The 24,339-nt window shown below is 39.6% G+C and overlaps 2 long non-coding RNA genes across 2 annotated transcripts in view; both read left to right on the forward strand.

Moving 5' to 3' along the window:
- The first annotated feature begins 12,282 nt into the window (after positions 1-12,282).
- On the forward strand, positions 12,283-15,924 carry LOC122058342. The gene is made up of 4 exons (XR_006133729.1): positions 12,283-12,843; positions 15,330-15,475; positions 15,593-15,638; positions 15,732-15,924. It is a non-coding gene; the product is annotated as an uncharacterized LOC122058342 (long non-coding RNA).
- Positions 15,925-16,009: 85 nt separating this feature from the next.
- LOC122058341 overlaps positions 16,010-24,339 on the forward strand; it is a 54,415-nt gene continuing 46,085 nt past the window's right edge. The window contains exon 1 of the long non-coding RNA XR_006133728.1: positions 16,010-21,695. This is a non-coding gene — a long non-coding RNA (uncharacterized LOC122058341). The remainder of the gene's footprint in view (positions 21,696-24,339) is intronic.

Genomic DNA, 24,339 nt, shown 5'->3' on the forward strand with positions numbered 1-24,339 from the left:
TCGCTGATGATTTGATCTTACATTATTTGGTATCAGAGCCTAATTGAAGATGGTTCTAGAAGTTCGTTACTTTGCTGGACAAAGGGATACATGCTACATCTTTAATTGGCTAGATTCTCTGGAGGAATATTTTGACTACTATAACTTGACAGAGACACGAAAGCTTCAATTTGTTTGCTTCCGGTTGATTGGTTGTGCTAGAGATTGGCGGAGAGTTTATGAAAAGTGACTCCGAGTTCAAGGACATGAGCCTAGGACTTGGGAATAGATGAAGTACGAGTTAGCAACACAATACCTCTCTGCATATATCCAAAGAAGGCTCTTCCCTCTATAGGATTCCCATCAGAATACATCTACAGGTCCCCAAAAGCCACCCGTAGGTGACAAGAGCATGAAGGAATTGTTTAACCACGTGCAAGGTTTAAGATATTGGGTTTTGACCCTTGGGGAGACCAAAATTTCGATGGAAACCTGGGAAATTTTGAGGAAATCGGGGAATTTTTTCTAGTTTGGTGGAAACTTAGGTTTTAACCCCCAAACAGTTTTTTTTTTCCTTGATTTTTTGTGTACATCCTATTTTAGACATTTCTAACATATTCACATCTTTAGTTTCATGAAAAAAACACATAAAGTCATACTTGTGTGGTAAACCAAAGGTTCGGTAATTATTACGCTGATTTGTTAATTGAAATATGTTATAGGTAAATGCCTTTTCAAAAACAGAAAAAAACATTAACATGCAAAAAAAATTCGGCCATCGTGAATGCGTAGATCGGGTCTTCCTAACTAACATAAAAAATTTACATAATTATACTCTATTTACAAGTATATTCTATTAAAAAATGATTTTTAGGGGAAGTTGGGACTTACTTTTTTGGTTCAAGTTGTCTTTCTTATGTATGAAGCAAGAACCACCCTTAGATTCAACTTTGTTAGGCAAAAAATGAAAATCTCCACTGTTTTCCCAAGTTTCTCATTTCTAGGAGAAAAAACTAAGAGAGGGTCGAATTCTGCTAAAGAAGACTTGGATTCTTTTCAAACTAACTTATAAAGGACCTGGTTCAAGTTGAACTAGTTGGTTTGGTTGAAATTTCTCATGTTTCGTTCGGTGAAACATGGAAAATTTTGTCGGAACATGTTGAAACATGGTCGTAACCTATAGGACATATCGTTTTGACCCCTGAGGATATGATTTCACAGGTTTCGACCGATTACTTAAACCATGACCATGTGACCATTATGTTGCAATAAATTATAAAGGAGCAACAAGATAAGACCCCTCCCACTAATGAACCAGAGTCAAAAGTTGAGGTTAGTGTTGAAGAAATTCCAGTAATTCCTATTGTCAAGGAAGAGCTAGTCATTGCTATTCCCATCAACGAGACTCATGTGGAAGAATTTGAAAGCAACAAGGTTGCCACAATAGACAATGAGGTTGAGACTGAGGAACTTGACATGACAATAACTGTGATGACTATGAACAACCAAGAGGAAGAGATCCTAAGGAGCTTGAGATTGAAGTCGTGGAGGTCAAGAACATAGTGGTTGAAGGCATTCATGTGGATGATCCTATGGATACATTTGAGGTTGTTAAAGCTGAGCATGTGGAGATCGTCATCCCATTAAAGTATCTTGAAGATCAAGCTCCTCATATTCTAGACTACATCCTTATTATCAAAGAGCTACCTGAATTTTTCTATTGCTTAAAGAGGGATGTACATCATGATATAATCACCCTCATACTCTACAAAATTCGGGGACGAATTTTTTCTAAGAGAGAGAATTGATGCAGATAAGTCACTTAATGTGCTTATTTTATTGCAAATACGCCTTGAGTTGGGTAATGTATGTGTTGGGCCTTTGATCCCTTGGGTTTTCTTTGTAATGAGCCACTTTAATAGGCCTAAATTATGGATAGAAACTAGAAAGTAGGAAAATGAGATTGAATTCATTAGTTTAGTTAGAGTCTTGTTTTGAGTCTATTTCCTTTGTTATTTCAATTATCTAGTTAGTTTAGGTTTCCCAGTTAGTTAGGGATTGGGTTAGGCATTTCCTTCTTAGGGTTTGAGTCAGTTTGAGTCTTCTATATAAGTTTGTAAGTGGCTACAAAAAAAAAAAGAATTTATTGATTAAAAAATAAATGGCTTATGCTGTTGTGGGTGAGATTCCCAAATTAAAGGGTGAGATTCCCATTATGTTCTTCTTCCCCCTTCTCAACCCTCCATCAAATTCTCTTTTCTTTTATTTATTCTCTTATTTTTTGTTTATTCATTCTTTCGGTCCCTGAATTTGATTTATATTAAATTTAGTAAAGATCCTGCCTGGGATTGGATCACTTGTGATTATTACATTATTTTCCTAAAAAGGAAAGGCCTAACCCAATCTCTAACTAACTAGGAGACCTAAGCTGACTAGGAAACTGAAATAACAAAGGAAATAGACTCAAAATAGGACTCTAACTAAACTAATGAATTAAATCCCGTGTTCCTACTTTCTACCCATAATTTAGGCCCATTACAAAGAAAACCCATGTGATCAAAGGCCCAACATATACATAACCCAACCCAAGGCTTATTTTTAATAAAATAAGCCCATTAAGTGACTTAGCTGCATCACCTCCTCTCTCCCCCGAAACCTAAACAAAAGGTATAGCCAACCCCGAGGAAGATGATGGGCCAATAGCTCCTGTAATTTGCTAGTCCATTCCTTCTACTTTCACTTGCTCTAAAACCTGAAGGAAGGTGTGCAAGCTGAAGTGTTCATTATATGGGTTAAAGCAATCCTCCTTGTGCTTGGTTGGGGGTTTTCACAGGGCTATGGTTGCTATAGGCTACTATTAAAGCAATGCTAACCTCACTATATTCATCAAGAAATCTAGTCGAAAGATTGTTGTTTCGATCGTTTATGTAGATTATATTGTTATCACAGGTGATGACCTTGCTGAAATTTTTCCCCTTAAGAAATACCTTGGTGAGGAATTCGAGATTAAAGATCTTAAATAGCTTCGCTATTTTCTTGGCATTGAAGTTGTTAGGTCTTCTCATGGAATCTACTTGTCTCTGCGAAAGTATGTGCTTGACCTTCTTTCTGAGACATATATGTTAGGGGAAGATGATCCTGTGGATAAGGTGAGATAACAGAGATAGTTGGGCATTTGAGTATCTTTCTGATGCACACCTTGACATAGCATGTGCTGTCAACTTGGTTAGCCAGTACATGCATATCTGTACTCATCACACATTGAAGCCGTGTTGCGCATTCTCCGTTACTTAAAATCTGCCCGAGGATATGGCATCATCTTTTCTCCTCATAATCACCTTCGGGTCGAGGCCTTCACAATTACTGATTAGGTAGGCTCACCTGATGACCGCAGAAGGGTGCCAAGGTGTTCTCCAAGATCGACCTTAGATCGATGCTACCACCAACTCAGGATCAAGGATAGTGATATCAGTAAGACAGCCTTTAGATCAAGGTATTGACATTATGAATTCTTGGTGATGTCATTCGGGTTGACCAATGCACCGGCTGCATTTATGGATTTGATGAACCGGGTATTCCAGGATGTCTTAGACAAGTTTGTGATAGTATTCATTGATGACATTTTGGTCTACTCCAAGAGTGCAGAGGAACATGTTGTTTACCAAAGGTTAGTACTGCAACGGCTGAGAGAGAAGCAACTCTATGCCAAATTCAGCAAGTACGAGTTTTGGCTGTCACAAGTGGCATTCCTAGGCCACATTGTTTTGGCCAAGGGTATAGATGTTGACCTAGGCAAGGTGAAGGCAGATCTAGAATGGGAGACTCCCAAGAGTATAGCAGACATACGTAGTTTTCTGGGATTGGCTGGATACTACAAGAGGTTTATCAAGAACTTCTCCCGCATTGCTACTCCAATGACCCAACTCACACGGAAGGGTGTAAAATTTGAGTGGTCTAATGCTTATGAGAGAAGCTTCAAAGTGCTAAATTAAAAGTTGGTATCAGCTTCACTATTCCAACCAGTACAGGTGGTATGGTTATTTATAGTGATGCCTCCAAGCTGGGATTGGGTTGTGTATTGATGCAGCACAGGAAAGTCATTGCGTATGCATCCCGTTAGTTGAAGGATTATGAGAAGAACTACCCCACCCATGATTTGGAGTTGGCAGCTGTGATTTTTGCACTAAAAATCTGAAGACACGACCTGTATGGTGAGAAGAGTGAGATCTTCAGTGACCATAAGAGCCTCAAGTACTTCTTCACCCAAAAGGAGCTCAACATGAGGCAGAGTGTGGTAGCTGATGCACTTAGTCGGAAATCCCAGTCACTGACTCTTGCATCACTGACCACTAATGGGTATCTCCTAGAGGAGGCCAGGAAAGTAGACTTGGAATTATTAGTAGAGGGTGTCACCTTGTCACTATCGGCATTGGTGGTACAACCTAGTCTAGTGGATTGGATCACTGCAGCTCAGGTTACTAATGTAGAGTTGTTGAAGCTAATAGTAGAATGCTAGGAAGGAACCCAAAAGGACCCAGATTTCTTGGCGACTAAAAGCGGGATTCTCAAGTTCAAAGGGAGATTGTGTGTACCCAATGATGGTGATTTGAGAGACAGTTTTGAGAGAGACATATAGCTCTCCACACTCCATTCACCCTGGCAGCACTAAAATGTTCAAGGACCTCAAAGGCTCCTACTAGTGGAGAGGAATGAAGAATGATGTGGCCATGCATGTGTCTAGATGCCTCACATGCCAGCAAGTCAAGGCTGAGAGACAAATGCCTCATGGGTTATTGCAGTCCCTGCCTATTCCGGAGTGGAAATGGGAGAATATTACCATGGACTTTGTCACGGGCCTACCTCGTACATAGAAGGGTATGGATGCCATTTAGGTAGTTGTGGACCGCTTAACCAAGGCAGCTCACTTTATCCCAATCAAGATTACATTTTCTATGGACAAGTTGGCCAAGTTGTATGTTGATAACCTCATCAGGTTGCATGGTGTACCAGTTAGTATCATCTCTGATCGAGATGCCAGGTTCACTTCCAAGTTCTGGACCTGTGTGCAGAAGGCCATGGGTGCACAGTTGGCTTTCAGCACTGCCTTTCACCCTCAGACCGATGGTCAGTCGGAGAGGACTATTTAGACATTGGAGGACCTACTTCGAGCATGTGCCTTGGATATGAATTATAGTTGGGGTGAGCACATTTCCCTTGTTGAGTTCTCCTACAACAACAGTTATAAGGCCACCATCGGTATGTCCCCATTCGAGGCATAGTATGGTAGGAAGTGCTGGACTCCACTCTATTGGGATGAGGTTGGTGAGCCGCATATTTTGGGTCCAAATTTGATACAGGCTACTAGTGAGAAGGTGAAGGTGATCAGAGAAAGGATCAAGGCAGCTCAATCTAGGCAGAAAAGCTATGCAAATGTTAGGAGGAAACATCTAGAGTTTGGTATTAGAGACAAGGTGTTCTTACAGATCTCCCCACTTAAAGGAGTGATGCGGTTCGACAAGAAGAGAAAGCTTAGTCTAAGGTTTATGGGACCGTATGATGTATTGGAGAGGGTTGGACTGGTAGCTTACTGGATAGCTTTGTTGCCAGAGTTAGAAGGTACATATGATGTCTTCCATGTATCTATGTTGAGGAGGTACATTTCTGACCTGACTCACGTCTTGACTTACATACCCCATGAGTTGGATGAGAACTTTGCCTATGTGGAGTATCCGGAGAAGATTGTTGATCAGAAGAACCATATTCTTTGCAAGTGCACCATTTCCTTCGTCAAAGTGAAGTGGATGAATCACCCCAAATAGGAAGCATCCTGGGAGTGAGAAGATGAAATGATGAAGCAGTATCCTGGATTGTTTGATTTACCAGGTACGTTCAATTTCTAGGATGAAATTCTTGTAAGGTGGGGGGGATGTTACACCTGTACCCTAATCCGATCAAATTTTAACTGTTGTGACAGGCCTTAGATCAGAGATCAAAAGTAAGATCGGGTTTTTGCTTGTGGCTGTGCATTACCGAAGGGGTAGAGATGACCCCATATGTTCGTGCATTTCATGCCTATCTAGCTAGAAGGGATTCATACCTTCCAATCCCATACGGTAAGTGACCCGACTCTCCACACTTGATTTCCAGCACACATCATAATTACCGAAAAGCCTTGGGCATGTCCGAAGGCAACCACCTGTGTGAGACCAACCATAGGACAGCAAGCTATCAAGACAGCAAACAGTCTTGACCATTGGAAACAAGCCACCGGAAGCATCCTGGGCATGAATCCGATGCCAGTTTTTGGTGGGTCCACAGGCTGCTGTCGAGGTTCTGATACCCGTGGGTCCTGCCACTCACATCGTAAATGGTTCTGGATGATCCCAAATCATCCTCCACACTTTTCTCTTGATGTGAACACCTTATGGACCTAAATGTGTAGGACCTCATGCCCCGAAACTCATTTTAAAGCTATTGGTTCAAAAGAGGCCCAAACCAAACGGACCCTAAGGCCCAACTTAAGTTATAAGTTGAGAAATGAGGAAATGAATCCTCATTTCCCTTGTGCCCAACGTAGGAGAGGAGAGAAGGAGGAGAGGAAGGAGGAAAAAGAGGAAGAATGAGGGGATTGAAGGTTTATCTTGGTGTCGGCTGCCACCTTGTTGTCGGAATCACTGTTGGAGGTAAATACAACCTCCCATACTACTCTCTCTTCATTTTGACCTAGACAAAGCTATGGATGGATGGAATCTTGGTGTACACACCATGTTAGGGTTGTAATATGGGTGTCCTACCCTCCCGGTGTTGTTGTCGAGCTCGAAACAAGCCAGGTGATCTCCGATAACATGTAATGCCAAAAGACCAACTAGGGTTTTGATCATTCAATCAACGTATCTCCCAAACGGCTCGGTGGAATTGGAATTTTCTTGGCTTAGAATGATGCTAGGGATATCCCCTACAAACTCCATGGAACAAATCCCAGTAACTGGGCCCGAGCCGGAAAGCCCCAAATTGGTTGGACTACCTTGTACCTTCACCAGAAACAGCCCACTAGATCCACTGGGTCTATTTTCGGTGGCATATTTCCACTGAACATGTGATCTTTACATGCTCTCTATTACCTTCACTAGAAACAGGTCTGATATTTTTGGTGGAAATGCCCTATTTTCGGTGGAAATGCCCTATTTCAGATGGTTGTTTCTGGTGACATTACTGTCACTGGGAGACAATGTCTGTACACTTTGGGGGTGTCCTATGTGGGTCCCTCCTGATGTTTTTGATATGTACTGATGTATGATTCCCTTGTGTCTAGGACAGTGATGCTCACTTGCCCAAAGCCAGAATTGAATTGATCGATCGGTGGTCATACTTAAACACATGACCAATCGTAAAATAGGTGGGGGATGGACTCTGTTTATTTTGTTAAATGTTTATTAATTATTTAATTTCTCACATGCTTAGAATTATATGTTTAATTGAAATTTTCACTTTACGATCATGATATGAATTATATGAAAATGTATGATGGGATCCGGTGTGGCCGAGGTGGTACCAGTACCGTAATCGCCATGTGTTTGGATGTGTGTGTGTGTGAGACAAAATCTGGCCTGACTGAGGTGGTACTGATGCCGTGATTGCCATATGTATGTTGCATTCATACAATGATTATGTGCATTAGAGTTAGTTGTAGTCACAGGTTACACTTTGTGGCCAAGGTCTCGCTGGTATCGTGTATCCTGGGACTACATTTGGAAATGGTTACGCTTCGTGACCGAGGTCTTGCCAATGTTGCGTAGTCCATACTCAACTGCTATTGCATGATAGATTAGGTAAACGGTATCAGGTTTCACTTTGTGGCCAAGGTCTCTTTGGTGTCGTGTACCCGAGATTGTATTTGGAGATGGGTTACACTTTGTGGCCGAGGTCTCTCCGATATTGTGTAATCCATACTAACTATATCATTATGAAGGCATGTAGTATATTTGTGGTTAGGTATCACTCCCTATGCTAGGCACCCTTGCCAACAAGGGTTGAGGTGTTGGATAATCCATTATGGTATATTTGATGAGCCTTCCCGAAGTGCCACTCCCGCGGTACAATGTAATTGTTGCCAGAGACGGGAACCTGTCCGGCGTGGCCGATGTGTTATCGATGCCGTGACTGCCAAAAGGGGGTTATCAGGGATTTGCTGGGTGACCCATGGACACATACGGGGACCAGCAGGCTTTTAATCATGGCTAGGGTTTATATCACTGCGTAGTCAATGTCGTTTTTGAGACATGGGATACAGCCTAATGCGCCATAGTAGTATTTACCAGACTTAGTTTATATTGTTAGGTGGATAATAAACAAATGAACTGCATCACAAGCATCATGGACTATGTGTTTAATTTCTGCAATCATGCATCATAAATATTGCTGCTATTGACTTGCTTGGATGTGCTTGACCCCACCCCTCACTGAGCGAGTTGGAAAGCTCAACCCACGTATACACTCCTTTTTAGATGACGATGCAGATATCATGGTGTCGATGGCAGGTGATCCATTATCCCTTGGGTCGGAGTATGGTGTGAGAGACTGGTGGATGCCCAAAGCAGAGGAGCACGATCAGGACTGTGCTTGCGATCACTGTGCTTACGCTGCACCGTGAGGTTGTATATCCTCTTTGGATACTTTTGGATATAGTTGTGGAGTGTATAATATCTTGAGATTATAGTATATGTCATGGATGAATGTAATAGAATAACTAGGTTATTGCTATTATATTACCATTAGATGTTTCCCCATTTATTTATAAATTCTACTACTATACTCTGATTCCGCTGCTTCTATTGGTTTGTGATGTGAGATTGTGAAAATGTTAAGGTACTGCTATTAGAGATCCTGGTAGATTTGTAAAATAGGTACGTGTCTTACTCACACTGCCGGTATTCCTAATGATAAGTTGGGCCTGTCGGGAGTGGGGTGTGACAGATCATACTTGAGAATGCAGTACCAGAATGACCCATAACCTCAGTAACCAGAATGACCCACAACCTTGGCCATAATACACCCATGAGCATGACCATACACTCTCTTAGTTTATAGGTAGCAGTACCGGAATCTCCCACAACCTCGGTAACCAGAATCTCCCATAACCTCGGACATGCTGCACCCGGGTTAGTTTCCAAGCCTAATGAAATCTAGCATGATTCATTTCACATCAAAATTATAAGGTGATCATACTTGGGAATTCAGTACCGAAATGACCCACAACCTCGGGCATGCTTCACCCACAAGCATGATCACATATGGTCTCAGTTTATGACCATGCAGTACCGAAATCTCTCACAACCTCGATAACTGGAATCTCCCACAACCTCGGACAAGCTAGCTCTGGGTTATTTTTCCTAGCCCAATGCAATCTATCATGATATGAATCATAATTACAAGGCGATCATGCTCAAGAATGCAGTATCGGAATCTCCCACAACCACGGTAACCGGAATGGCCCACAACCTTGGCCATACTGCACCCACAAGCATGACCACACACAGTCTCAATTTATGACATGCAGTATCGGAATCTCCCACAACCTAAGTAACCGGAATGGCCCACAACCTCTGCCATACTGCACCCCATAAATCAACAGCCACACCAACATACACATTCAAGTTCTCAAATAGTAACAAGTTCATAAAGCACAATTTATGATCACACATATAGATAACATGTTGTATAGATTTTTAAAATAGTTCACAAAACTCAGTCACAACTCATATCATCGTGCCACATCAACATTCACCACAAGAAATAAGATTTTAATATGTAAAGTGATATGATTATCCCCATATGCAAATGATGTAAACATTCCATAAAAGTTATACAAAATCCCCTCACCTCAAATCTCAAGTGTTAATGGATAGTCAATGACCTCGTGCCTCGTTGACCGGTCACTTCTTGGTTTTACTCCTAGGATACATAAGGTGTTTAAGAAAACAATTCCATCCATAAGGAAATGAGACCCTAGGCACATGTTCTATTTTCATTTCCTACTCCCCTATTCTTTGAAATCATTCTCAAATTGGGGGGTTTTATGACTATAGGGCCAATTTAGATGTGGGGGATATTCTCCCACCTTAATTGGCTTAGATTAAATGTAATTAATAGGTTAAGATAGGTCTAAACAATGCACCCAAATTTCCCAAAGTTCCAATCGCAACTAAGTTAAATTAGGGAATTTCGATTGACAGTTTATATGGTGACCACTAATGGCTTATGCGATCACCCCAATCCACTATACTTATTTTTAATTTCATTTTTCCCAACCCAATTTTGGGTTTGAATTGTGGGGTATAAAGGGTTTTGGCAAAACACACCATTTCTAGGGTTTAGTTACCCAAATTGGTGATTTCACTAGGAAGGGTTCATGGATTCAAATTGATCTATCAATCTTGCTAGGATGGATCTCTTACACTAAACCTCTCACCCAATTTATAGTTTTGACAAGTGGGAATGTGGGTTTTAGTAAATTTTTCCATTTCTATGTTTTTGTGTTGCTCAAATTGGAGGTTTTAGATGGGGCTTTCTATAGAGATTGTCCATAGACTCAATTGTGACCATTTCATCATTAGTTTAGGTGTAAGACATTATTTTCCCAACATAGGGTTAGGTTAGGATGTTAGGTCATAAAGGAATTGGGTAAATTCTCAAATCCCCTAGGGTTTTGGGTTGCCAAATTTTGGGGCTTTTTCATATGGGAGGTTTCCCACACTCAATGTGAGTGGTCAACTTGTTTGATTAGGTCTCTTTCACCAAAATCCCTCATTTAATTTGTAGATTGGGTAAGTGGGTAGAGGGATTTTGGTTGGGGGAGTTTCCATTAACATTAATGGAGAGCGACAATGGGAGAGAGGGCTAACTATTAGAAAGAAGAGAGAAAGAGAAGACTTACCTTCAATGGGTAGGTGCCCTCCTTGCTCCCCTCTTCTTCCTCTTCCCTTGCTCTTCTTCTCCTCCTTCTTCTTCTCCCTTCTCCCTTCTATTGCTTTTAATTTGGTAGGAATAAAGTGAATGGAGCAAGAGTTCTATTTATAGTCACATAAGTTAACTAAAGGTTGTTTGGCAAAATAATGAGTTTTCACTCATTACTGGGTTAATACGTCATTTGACACTAACGGGTCCACCTCGGGATGTCCCAATACATTAATCTATTCCCCAATAGGTCATCCCAACTATTGGGAATGATTTGAGGTGCACGGGTGCCAGGGCCCGGGTCCCTCGGTAAAATAACCCGATTTTAGCTAGTATTCTTTACCAGAGATGTTCACCACCCAAGGCTCAATTGGTCCCCTTTGTGTGTGGAAGTGGATATTTTAGTTGAATGGAGCCCTTCTAAGGTGTTTCCAATGTGTGAGCCCCATCTCTTGGCATATTTTTGCAATTTAAGCCCAACAAATCCACAAATTACTAGTGGCTATCCCCTGAGTTGCATTGCCTATGTCCAAAAGTTTAAATTTACCCGAGGTTTTGGGCACAGGTATGACAATGATAAATCGCCACAGCCCTAAGTCTTCAATGCCTCTTCTGAAGAACCAACCGAGAGCTTTAATCTCTCCCAAATACCTAACTCTCTCAAAGCCCCAAGACTTCGATCATAAACAATTTAATCTCCCAAAGCCCTAACTCTCCCAAATCTGCGATTTATTCTAACCTTAGACTTCGATCTTCTTCGATTAATAAATTCGATCTTCAACGAGATGAACCACCTTCGATCGCCAAAATCTTCGATTTCAGAGTTCAGAAACCATAAAGGATTGAAGAGTAGAAGTTTGGAGTGTAAACCCTCCATCGTCTTCTCAAAGAAGATGACGATAGTAAGTTGGAGGCAAATTCGTCATCTCCAATAGACTAAGGGTATTTTGGGTTTATGGAAAAAGTGTAATACACTTAACGGTTCCTCACTCACGGTCAGGATACGGTTGATTGAATCTAGAACTTAGAAGGGAAGGGAGTGTACTTTCAAACTTCGTAGGGGAGAGTTATGTAATACTTGAAACATGCAGGGGAGGGGAATGTAATTTCCTCTTTTTCGGGGGAGGGGGGTAGAGGGGTAAAAAGGTCTTTACATGTTTGTTAAAGTTTTTTTTTTTTCTTTCTATAATGTTTGTTAATTATTCGGTACGCATTTCTTTTCCTTGAGGGGCTAAAAAGGTCCTTACATGTTTGTACCGTTCGGAATGGCAACGGTCATATGGGACTATGATTCATTATTTAAATTTTGAAATTCGTCTTGAAAATTTCTGACCGTTTTAAATTTTGAAATTCGTCTTGGAGTGGCGACTGATGAATTTTTCTAACGGTGCCCTAAATACAAGTCTCGACGTTTGGCTTCTAAAGACAAGTCTTGCCGTTTTGTCTTACAAGAACGAGTCTCGCCGTTTGTCAAGCTGGATTAACGCAAAAAAAATCTCCAGAGAGAGAGAGAGAAGTGAAGGGAGACTGAGCTCGAGGATGGGGCTTCATGGGAGGGGTGAGAGCCAAGAGGTATTGCAGCAGAGGGAAACAGGGGGCTATACAGCAGTGGAGGCAGGGGCAGGGGATCGCTCAGCGTTGCAGCGATGGAGGCCGGGACGGAGGATCGCTCAGCTTTGCCGCGATTTCCTTATCCGAAGTCCAAAACCACTTCAGTACCTGTACCACAATGAGGGAGAGTAAGCCAGTTAGAGGATATGAGCTCCTCCTCTCCTGAATTCTGATTCATTTTCACTCGCGTCGGCTCAAAAAACAAAACGGCATATCTCGCCCCTTATATTTTTCCAATCTCGGAACTCCAAAGAGAGCCGGAGCCAAAAATAACTATCTGCTATCGCTGATCCCAGCCTGGTATGTAATTTCTTACTTCTATCCTCCTGATTCTTCTTCCAGTACTCGCATTAGAACACTTCGACCCATCGTTAATCATTACAAATCTTCCTCTTCCTTCTAACTCTCGTTTTTGTGTTAATTTTTATATTTAAAGGGATTTTAGAGATTGTAGTGACTTCCTCCGAGGGGTTTTTTTGTGCACTTGAGGTTTCTTAACTGTCACATGCCATATATGCTAAATTCTTGCTTTGCTTGAGGGATGGGTTGTTGGTATGAAACTACAATTGTATTTACTTTCGGCACTCATTAAGCTGTTTCATTCCTTGGTTTAATGATGTCCTAATACTAGGTTGAGAGCTTCTACTTGAATTTGGAATTTTTTAAAACTCATCTCTTACTATCATGGATACTTTGTTAGATTAGAATGCGGTTCTACTGAGAAAGAAAACTTTCAAAATTGAATACTCTTCTGTCAAGGTACAATCAGGACAAGGGATGTTAGTAACCACCGAAAACATTCATAATATCTCAACACCCTTCATTTAACCTAAGCTCTGCTGGATGTTAGCAGCCTAAGATGTTGAATACCTAGGGCAGTAGAACTAGGTAGTGATTGTGGGGAGGCTGAGGGTTAGTTTTTAATTTGGGGAATTCTTCAAACTAGGTAGCCATTATCTTGGTGTATATTTCAAGCATTGAATCTTGGATGATGCTGTACGTAGTGACAGAAATTTTTTTACTCTATAGTGGTGTGGCTTTTAATTCATTTTCAATACAATCCACATCCTTCCTAACAGTTGAGAGGACTTCTAACTTGGATTCTGTGGGAATGAGTAGCTTTATTGATTTTAAGGAGACTAAATACCAAGACTAAAGGCAAGTAGAGACATTATTTGTGAAGATTATTCATATGGATCTGAGTTTCATGTTGCTTCATTGCATCCTTCTAGTACAACTGGAAAACTCATACAAAAGAACAAGTAACCCATGGTTCCTTGTTCTTTTGTTTTGAGTCATCTCAGAACTGGGGAACAGTAATGCTCTCAAATGGATCTCTTGCTGAGCGTAATGACAGAATATTTTAAGTCCTAAAAGTCAACAAGATGATGGTCCCCCCCCCCACCTCAAGATTCTTCATTTGAAATGGTTGTGGGCTCTAGGTCTGAATACCATTTCGCCAAAACATTTTGGTTTTGGCAGGGGGCGAAATGGTGTTAAAAATTCAAAATTTTGACCCTTGCTTCTCAGAGCCTATATTTTTTTGGAGCACAGGTCCAAAAGCTTTTGCCCACAATATAGGTCTAAGTGCAGAAACAAATGTCCAAGAGTGGTTGGCTGCCTATTATCATGCCCACAATTTGTCCTATTGCAGAATCAAGGAAGACTTGATTCTTCCATTCGACCATTCCACGTAGGAATTTAAATTCTTTGGTTCTGCATTCCAAGGCTGAATTACCATGCAACCAGCTGTGTTTCTCATTTAAAATTCAAAGATGCGGGCGTGTAGCTGAACTGGTGGCTGCAAAAGGGCTATCTGTACCAAATTTGTCCACTTGAAATTTATAGTTTCTTAGATCTCCTAATACTTTTTGAGACCATTTTTAAAAACAGCAAGTGTGATAATCACGCTCAAATATCTTGAGCTGAACACCATGTGTCTGGCAGCATTTTGCATTTTGACTGGCCATCGCTAAAATCTCTAGATACCACCCCACAAAAATAACCCATTTGCAACATTCCTTACTGCAGGTTCATTGTTGTTGAAATGTCCCACAAAAAAAACCCATTTGCAACATTCCTTACAGCAGGTTCATTGTTGTTGAAATGTTGGTAATCCTTATGTGGATTGTGGATTTTCCTTTCCTTCACATTGATGACTGAAACTTGATAGGTTCTTCAGCTTCTTCACAAAACCTGTAATATCTATGAAATTCTACAATTTATAGTGACATTGTCCAAGAACAATACTTGACTAAACTTAAAATGACCCAATTTTTTTAGTATGACTATAAGAAACTTTCTCTGGCTATTGGAAATAGATTTGTAGGCAAAAGGATTTTTCAATCTTCTGCAGAAGTCTTTACCTTTTGTTTTACAGCCAACATGTGGCAGTGTTCTGTTTTATGGGTTTCAAAAGGATTAATGCAAAGAATTTTGTGATCCTTATGTGGATTGTGGATTTTCCTTTCCTTCACATTGATGACTGAAACTTGATAGGTTCTTCAGCTTCTTCACAAAACCTGTAATATCTATGAAATTCTACAATTTATATTGACATTGTCCAAGAACAATACTTGACTAAACTTAAAATGACCCAATTTTTTTACTATGACTGTAAGAAACTTTCTCTGGCTATTGGAAATAGATTTGTAGGCAAAAGGATTTTTCAATCTTCTGCAGAAGTCTTTACCTTTTGTTTTACAGCCAACATGTGGCAGTGTTCTATTTTATGGGTTTCAAAAGGATTAATGCAAAGAATTTTGTGATCCTATATATTGTATTAGGTGGATGTTTTGATGAAGGTGAATGGTTAAGAAATGCATTTAGGTGGTGAGAAACCATTGGTCCTTGGGAGGAGAGGCCTGGACACTTTGGTGATGTTTGGATGTACTAGACGGATGATGGACTTGGATACTATAAATTTCTTCAAGTAGGTTTCTTTAAGGGATTTTTCCCTCATAGTTCCTTCTGGGTGAATTTATCATCAAGTGAGTTTTTTATAATTTGATAAGCTGCTCGAGTAATTATTTCTATTTCTTCTCTGCAGCTAGCAGAGGACCTTGGTGCATTGCCGATATGGGTCTTCAATAATGGTACTATCACTTGACAACAGGCTTTAAGACAATAAATGTTGCCCTTATCTGCCTCGTTTGAAAAGTCAGCATTTCCTTTTTGTCATTTAACAGGAATTAGTCATAATGACTAGGTCAATACTCCCACAATCTTACCATTCGTGCAGGTAAGTCTTTTACTTTGACTTATAGCCATTCATTAAAATGATTTTCCTGTGATAGGTTTCTAATATGCTGATAAGTCTTTTTGTCATTTAACAAGAATTAGTCATAATGACTAGGTCAATACTCCCACAATCTTACCGTTCGTGCAGGTAAGTCTTTTACTTTGACTTATAGCCATTCATTAAAGAGATGATTCATCATGTGTTAATAATATCAAGAATAATTGGTATTCTCTATAAGTGATGTAAGACAATAGAACAGAGTACAGTATCAAAGATATATGTTCCAGTTGATTGGGATCTTCTGAAACCTCATATGCTTCTACTTAATCAACTCCACAAAATATGCTTTCCAATGACCAAGTTCTATAAGTAAATCTTGTATACTGGACTGCACTTCATCTATTGTTATTGTTCCTTAATTTCTTGTTTGATACTTTTGGTAATGGTGTATCTAAAAGTTATGTATTGACATAGGCACCAAGAAATCGGCATTTATCAGCTGTCCTGCCTTATATTGTTTTTGTATAAAATAACAAATGAGATGGTTAGGATATGAGGGACAGGGCACGAGAAAGTTGGAAAAACTCAAATATTGAAGGATATTTCGTAGGTTTCCTGATAGCAAATATAAGGCAGAACAAACAGAACAAAATAACTAGAATAGAAGCCAGAGAAGTTCAGAATTGAGGAACTTGGGGAGAAAATTGAAAACTCGATGCAGATGATCTGATTGACCTGAATCTCAGGTCAATTACTTGTTTAGATGGGTGCTACCTGCTGTAACAGATCTCACAGATAACCAACTTAGCCTTATCCCAGCTTAATGGGGTCGGCTTCATGGACCCAAACAAAATTAGGGAAAATTGAGGTCTAGACAGAAAGGGAGGATGAAGAATGAGAAAATAGGGATAGGAAATGAGATGAGAAATGAAAAGTGAAAAGTGACAAATGAAAGATAACGAATGAAAGATGAAAGTAAAAAAGGAAAGAGGCGCAACTCAACAAGTTAGGAGAATCTGAGCTAAATGGGATTAGCTACATGGATCCTTGCTCTACAATAGGCTCTAAGGTCATACTTGGTACAAGACCCAAATTGTGCATGTCATTCCTCAAAACTTCTCCTGTGATCGTTTTAGGCCTACCACTAGCTCTTTTAGCTCCTTCAATCCGAATCATATCACTCTTCCTTTAATGGGGTGTCCCTATGCCTCTGTTGAACATGACCAAACCACCTGAAACGAATTTCTGGGAGCTTGTCATTGATCGAGGCAAGTCCCAAATTAGCTCTAATACTTTCATTCCTTACTTTATCCTTTCTAGTTTTTTCGCACATCCATCTTAACATCCTCATCTCTGCTACAAATAGCTTCGTAATGTGACATTTCTTCACAGCCCAGCATTTCGCCCCATAGCTAGTCGAACAATAGTTCTATAAAACTTTCCTTTAAGTTTTAACGGGATACATCAGTCACACAGTACTCCAGTTGTACCTCTCCAATTCATCTATCCTACTTTAATTCTTTGTGAAACATCATCCTATACATCACCTTCTTTATTTATAATTGATCCCAGATATTTAAAAGAGTCGCTTTGCAGTATCTCTTTCCCAATTACCATTGTGTCATTATCCATCATAGAGTGACTAAAACATATGCTCTGTCTTCATTCTACTAATATTAAAGCATCTTTTTTCCAAGGTTGATCTCCAAAGCTCTAACTTAGCATTAATTCTTGTTTTTGTCTCATCCACCAAGACGATATCATCGGCAAAAGAGTATACACCACGGGACCTCATCTTGAATGCTCTTTGTTAGCTCATCCATAATAAGCGCAAGTAGATAAGGGCTTAAGGCTGATCCGTGATTGGGAATTCTTTACCCTTACCTCCCACAGATCTCATACTAGTCACCACACCCTCAAACATATCTTTAATTACATCCATATATTTACTCAACACCCCTCTCTTCAGTAGGACACGTAGGATTAAATATCTAGGGACTTTGTCATAGGCTTTTTCCAGGTCAATAAAGATCATATGGAGATCCTTCTTGGTATCTTTATATCTTTCCATGAGCCTCCTCAATAAATAGAAAGCTTCTGTCGTGGATTTACCTGACATAAAGCCAAATTGGTTCACAGATATATGAGTCCCTCTTCTTAAACAACAGATCTCAGAGATCTGAGAGCATAATAGTGGTGCATAGGTGTATTCCTAATGGAAATAGAAAACAGGGAAGGCTCTTAGAACTTGATTTCTAGCCACTCAAAATTATGATTTCAGAATAGAATTCAAGAGCATGGGCTACAGAAGAAACCCAAATATCATATTTGAAGCAATTCTAAATTTCTGACTAGTATTAAGAATGTTCTCAGATGCTCTTTCAACATGTTATAGAAAGAAGCTCCTTATTTGGTAGGTCAGTTACAAAACCTGGGATTACTTCTTCACTGAAAATAGAGTCAACAATAGGGGTGCTGCAAGTTGTTGAGAATCAAGGAACTGACCTGGTGAAATGAACAAATAAATTGGACAATAGAAGAATGAAGAATAAGAGAGGGAACAGGAAACCCACCTGTAAAGTAGTCCCTTGGAATCCACCAAGAAACCTGAGAATCCACTCAAGTCTGACTGCAAATCTCTCACAGAATAGAGTTGAGAACTGAACTTCCCTCCTTATGGATGAAATCTTGGGGATGGCCTACTGGCCTTACACATAGTGTCAAGTGTGGATACGATTGGTTGATATGGTCTGATACATATTGAGATTGGCCAGGTTGATACGATACAAGACCAATACAAAGAATCGTATCAAATTGTTGCGGACCAATATGGTACTGATACAGATCAATCAGTACCGATATGATAACGATGCAGACTGATACACTCTACACACAGGCTGGAAAAATCCAAAAATCCTAGTTCTTGAAAACAAACTTCTTCCTACTCTGATTTTCGGCCAAAACCTAAGTGGATCCCATCTACACTCAAAGAAGACCTAAGAGTGTAAAAAAGCATATATTTGCACTTGCTAATGAATACTCAAAGAAGACCTAGGAGTGTAAACAAACATATATTTGCACTTGCCAATGAATATTTGAATCATATAGATTTTTCCTTTTCAAATGTTCTTGCTTGCTTATTGAAAATTTGAATCGCATAGATGCCTTAAGGATAAAATTAGACATGGCAGTCCTCCTAATCAACTACATGTTCCACACAGCTAGGGAGGAAATTATCCTTAAGTCAGTGGGCCAGCATAGTGCTTCACACGATGCGAAGCATGCACGGACACCGTAACATTGGTTGGATATCATTATTTATTGCCTATCTATGGTGTGCAATTCTTGAAACTCTAGTTTTGCATATATCATAAGCATATCCATGTGTATTAAAGCATATCTACTAAGGGTGCACATTTGACCCTAACGGCTCAAACCCGACCTGAGCTCGAACAGGGCCTGGGCTAAGATTTCTAACCTTGAGGACAGTTTAGGGTTGAAAAAACACTAACCCTATGTCACGGTTGGGCCTGGCCCGGGTTGAGGCCTAAGCCCGGCCCAACCCAACCCAGACTCTTAACCTTGGTTATATAATATGATTTATAATGTATATAATATGTTTGATATATATATTCTGACTTCTGCTGTACATATTATTATAATATATAATATGCTGCCCGCCATATTATATATTGGATTAAAGTAGGTTTGGTTGATTTTTTTCAGGCCCTAGCACGGCTGGGCCCAATTAAGGGGATGCAGGGTTGGGTTTGGGTTTTCAAAAACCCAGCCCAACCCGGCCCATGTGCACCACGTAATATCTACCATCTCTCAAAAATCATCTCCAATACATCTCTTGTAACCAGCTATCCAATACGCTGCCCAATACTGATAATTAACATCTTGACCTCATAACCTGTATGTTAAGATGAGCTAGGACCCAAACCTAATCAAATTGATATTAAAGAATTCCAAATACTAAACTGAAATCAGACCAAGCAATCCTGCCGCCAAATATGGTGGCGTTCCTAGTCACTCTAGGACTCCTTGAAAATAAAACAAACTGGACAACATAAAAACTCAGTGCCTGATGACTCTGTACCACTAATGAAGACTGAACAATGGAAAACAAATCAAATCAAATCAAAAGACTGAAATTGACCCATTAACTAAACTGACATAATTTGTAAGATAACTATGGAGAGAAGTATGTTAACCTTTTCTCCTCTTTTTAAAATCTGCATCACTTCCCTTTTGATTACAATGCCTTTAACAAGGATTTGGTGATGCATTTTGCATTAGACTATGATCCCATATGGAGTATTAGGTGGAAGACTAGCAAGGGGCAGTTGGCAGTTCAATGGGCTGAAAATAAGCTTTGGGTGATCATGTTATAGGTTGGGCCTTTGATTTTCCTGAATTTCATGTAACTCGCCTAATTTATAAGCACATAAAGTGGGGTTGCAGTTACTACACGATATTAGTAGTAAAATTAGGTGCTTCAGTTTGATTAGGATAATAGCTTTGTAAGAATTTTGATTTGAGAAAAATTCAGTTCAGTATAAGAGGGTGTTCAAGAGTCCTTTTCCGAGTCTAGATGGGAATTTCTAAGTCTGATATGTGTATACACCCCCATTAGTTAGCATGATTTGAATAAAGATATTTTGATTTTCTTTACAGTTTTGGAGCTGTTGAGCTGTGCATATGGGATTGGTATTCCATATCTGATCTCCCTCCTCCTAGTTCTGTTCATCTCTGAGATTAGGTGCTCCATCTTCTCTTTTTTTTTTCCTCTATTCTTCATGTTCTCTAATATCTGCTTCTACTTCTCCTCTCTGTTCTTAAGTTATATAATTTCTTTTCTATTCTTCTATTATGGTCCTACCGTCCTATATTAGTTCTATCGATTCCATATGGATCCTGGGCAGTAGCAGTTTTCTGGCACTAGATTTTTTCTAGAACCCCGAACTGCAATATTTGTATCAGAGCCAAACCAGAGCTAAAGGTCTTAAACTTTATTTTCATTCATGTCTTCTCATATCTTTCATTTTTGTCTTCAACTACGTAATGGGAGTTTGGCTATGCTACATATGGATGATGAATGCTAGGAAAGTATTGTGTCACAAGCTATGGTGCATGAGTGCTGAAACTGATGAGTTTGTTGATGGAGGCAATGATGTTTTTTTCATTACTTCTTGCTGTCCTTCTTGTTAACTTGTTAGTGTTTGCTGTCGTGTATGTCCATCTTCAAAGCACATCATCAAAGTGGGTAGACAATGATTGGAAGAACATGAAGGTAGATTTGATCGCGAAAACTTGTGCTTTCTCACGTTTCCCTACACGTCATGTCAAATTGGCCTTCGTGGGTTGCACTAAAGAAATTACTGTACATGAAGAAAATCCTAAACTTTCTACGGAAGTACAAAAAGAGGATTATGTCAAATTTTTTTAATATGATAAAACCCCTCTGAGGTGGGGCCACTTCCTTTCAAATGACAACTGCCTCTTCCTGCTGCAGGGACATTGCACAAAATGTTTATTGATTTGGAGTAATCGTAAATCTAGTTTACCTAGCGACTGCACTTATAATTGAAAAAAGAAAAAAAAAAGGATAACATTAGAAAAACAGTGTTTGTCATAACTTATTGATGACAGTCATAACATAGTTAGGCTCATTAATCTTCCCAGAGAGTTTAAAATGACAAATCAAATATTTTCATTCTTGAGGCTTCTATATGCAAAGTTAAGTATGTAATAATGATGCAAGATGTTCTTGATAGCATTGAGTTTGCAAGAGGTGATCCTGATTCAAAATGGGGATCTGTTTGAGCAGAAATGGGACACCTAGAACCATTTGACTTGAGATATGTTGCAATAGGGAATGAGGATTGTTGGAAAAAGAATTACAAAGGTATGCATTTTTTTTTCTTTTTTTTTTTCCTACTGTATTTCTTGTTTCGTTTTTGGATTGGAAGGTTTGAGGCAGTATTCAAAGATAGAACATGGCCAGTGCCTTCAATACAAACTAAATTATCATTGACTTTTCTACCTGAAAGAAAGCATTGATTTTAGTACACAAAGGTGAGGAGTAAAACTTCTCGGTTTTGGTAGGGATTTATTCAAGACAATTTAGATGGAAATATCTTTCCGTTGTTTTAATTGGTGTTTAAGGTGTAAAGAGACTAACAAGTATTAATCAAGGAAATTTGGTTACTGCCTGATCTTTATTTTTCAATGATCCATAGAGCAACCCAGTGCACGAGGCTCCCACTGCAAGGTCTAGGAGGGGCAAATGTACGCAGCCTTACCCTTGCTTCGCAGGAGAGGCTGTTTCCAAGGTTTGAACCAGTGACCAACATGTTGCAATAGTGCAACACAACCGTTGTGCCACAAGCTCCCCCACTCAGATCCATAATCCTTGTTATTTTCTTATCATTTATGATGTGCTCAATTATGATACCTCCCTCCATTTTACTTGTAGTAGACGTGACATGGGTATGGATGCACTACTTTTTTGTTTTCTTTTTGTTGATGTATACATTAATGCTGCCCTTCCCTACAAGTTCGAGCTTTTAGGTGAAACGGTAGTGAACATGGTATCAAAGCAGGGAGGTCGAGTATTTGACTCTTGGGAAGTGTCAAAGAGAGTTTTCCCCCCACTTCTTTTTCCTTGGTGTCATGTGTGGGCACGTGTATGTGTTACATGCACAGTGTCAAGATGGCCTGCATGTGCAGGGGAGTGTTGATGTATATTATAGCTCAGTTAGAATTGAAGCTATTGATTCGCTTTTTTTTTTTTTTTTTGGTTTAACCATTGGGTTCTGTCTAATTCTTTAAAACATCAATGTAACCTACCAAGTCGGTGGATGAATATTAGCTCAGTTACCATTATCCTAATATTTCAGTCACAAATGTACAGTCCTGGATGTGGACCTTTACCTGTGCTTGAGCCCCCTGTAGCATTGATTCCTGTTGATGATGAAATAACCATTAAAATCTGACTGTACCTTGATTAAAGAGATGCTGCATATCTTAAATATAGATCCATATCTGGGTCCAAACCACGTCCAAGATCCACAGTTGTGCCCAGATCCAAGATCCTCACTTGTGCCCAGATCCAAGATCCATACTAGTGTCTAGATCCAGATCTGGAAATTCAGTTAAAACCAGCATAAGGATCGAGCTTAGCTATGTAGAAACCTAAGAACAGATTGGAATCTGAAAAGAAGAAGAGACCATGATGAGGCACACTAGGCTGAAGTAACAAACACTAGCAAACCTATGAGAAATGAGAATAGCAGTGAACCAGAAAACTGAGAAATAGGGGCAGAAAATAAATGGAGTTAGAACTAACAAAACCTACATCCGATGGAGATGAAACTAATATACAAAGGAGGCCTTAATGGGGTGACAATGTGGTTACAATAAAGCACGGTGATGGTTTGATTGGGAGAAACACACAAGGACAGAAAATAGAAACTAAAAATCCAGAATTAGAAACTCAAAGAAAAACAAATAAAACTCACAAGTGTCTTGTTGGATGAACACCAAAATTGGATTGACTGTAGAAGGGAAGGAGTAGGGGAAAAAAAAAGAGCAACCCAGTGCATGAGGCTCCCACTACTGCAGGGTCTGAGACAACTTACAAAAAATTGAAGATCATCTGACCATTGGTCAGAGAGGAATGCATGTCTGAAGTTCTGTTGCACAGAATGGACAGAACAGATATCGTATGACAGTAAACTTAGACAAATCCTGCATAATATTATAAAACAACAACAACAATCCCAACTAAATGGGGTCAGCGACGTGGATCTGAGCAAAAACAAGGAGGAGAAATGAAATGGGTGGAATTTTTTCTATTATCCCTGATATCTTTCGATTTATTTTATTTAAGTTTGGGGGTCATATTTCTGTCAAATTCTTCACCATGTGGCACCACTTTTCACCCAATTTTCTGGTTTGTCCCTGTTAACTGATCCTGTTAGTATTAATCTCTAGCTGGATTTTTCTGATTTGGGGTTTGTCTACATTATGCTCCCTCATCATAAATCCTGAAAGTTAGTTTCTGCTGGTTGATATTGATACTTTAGTTTCTGCTGGTTGATATTGATACCTATACAAAGAATTTTTATTTGGAAGGTGCTCATTGTGCTATCACATACAAATATATTGTTCCTAATGGAATTTTATAGTTATCATTTGTTGAAACAACGATGGATATTGTATAATTTTCTTCAACATTTCTCTTCTCTGTTCTGTGTTACTTTTGGTTCTTTCTCTCTCTCCAGTAATCTTCCTTCCTCACGAAACATGTACTTGTCAGCTGTTCAAAAACTTTTGTTTTTTGGGTGGTGGGGGGGGGGGGGGGCTGTCTTAATAACATGTATGTGACCCATAGCTTGAAGAAATTTTCTTCGACGTGACTGAATGGTAACATGTTTATACTCTATATTATCATTGGCAGTGGTTTATACATTCTGATTTTGAGGGGGGGGGCACTGTCTAGAAATTATTTTAATAACCTGTATGGCTGTATGTGACCGATAGCTTGA

Source organism: Macadamia integrifolia, chromosome 12 (genome assembly GCF_013358625.1).
Source record: "Macadamia integrifolia cultivar HAES 741 chromosome 12, SCU_Mint_v3, whole genome shotgun sequence".
NCBI lineage: Eukaryota > Viridiplantae > Streptophyta > Magnoliopsida > Proteales > Proteaceae > Macadamia > Macadamia integrifolia.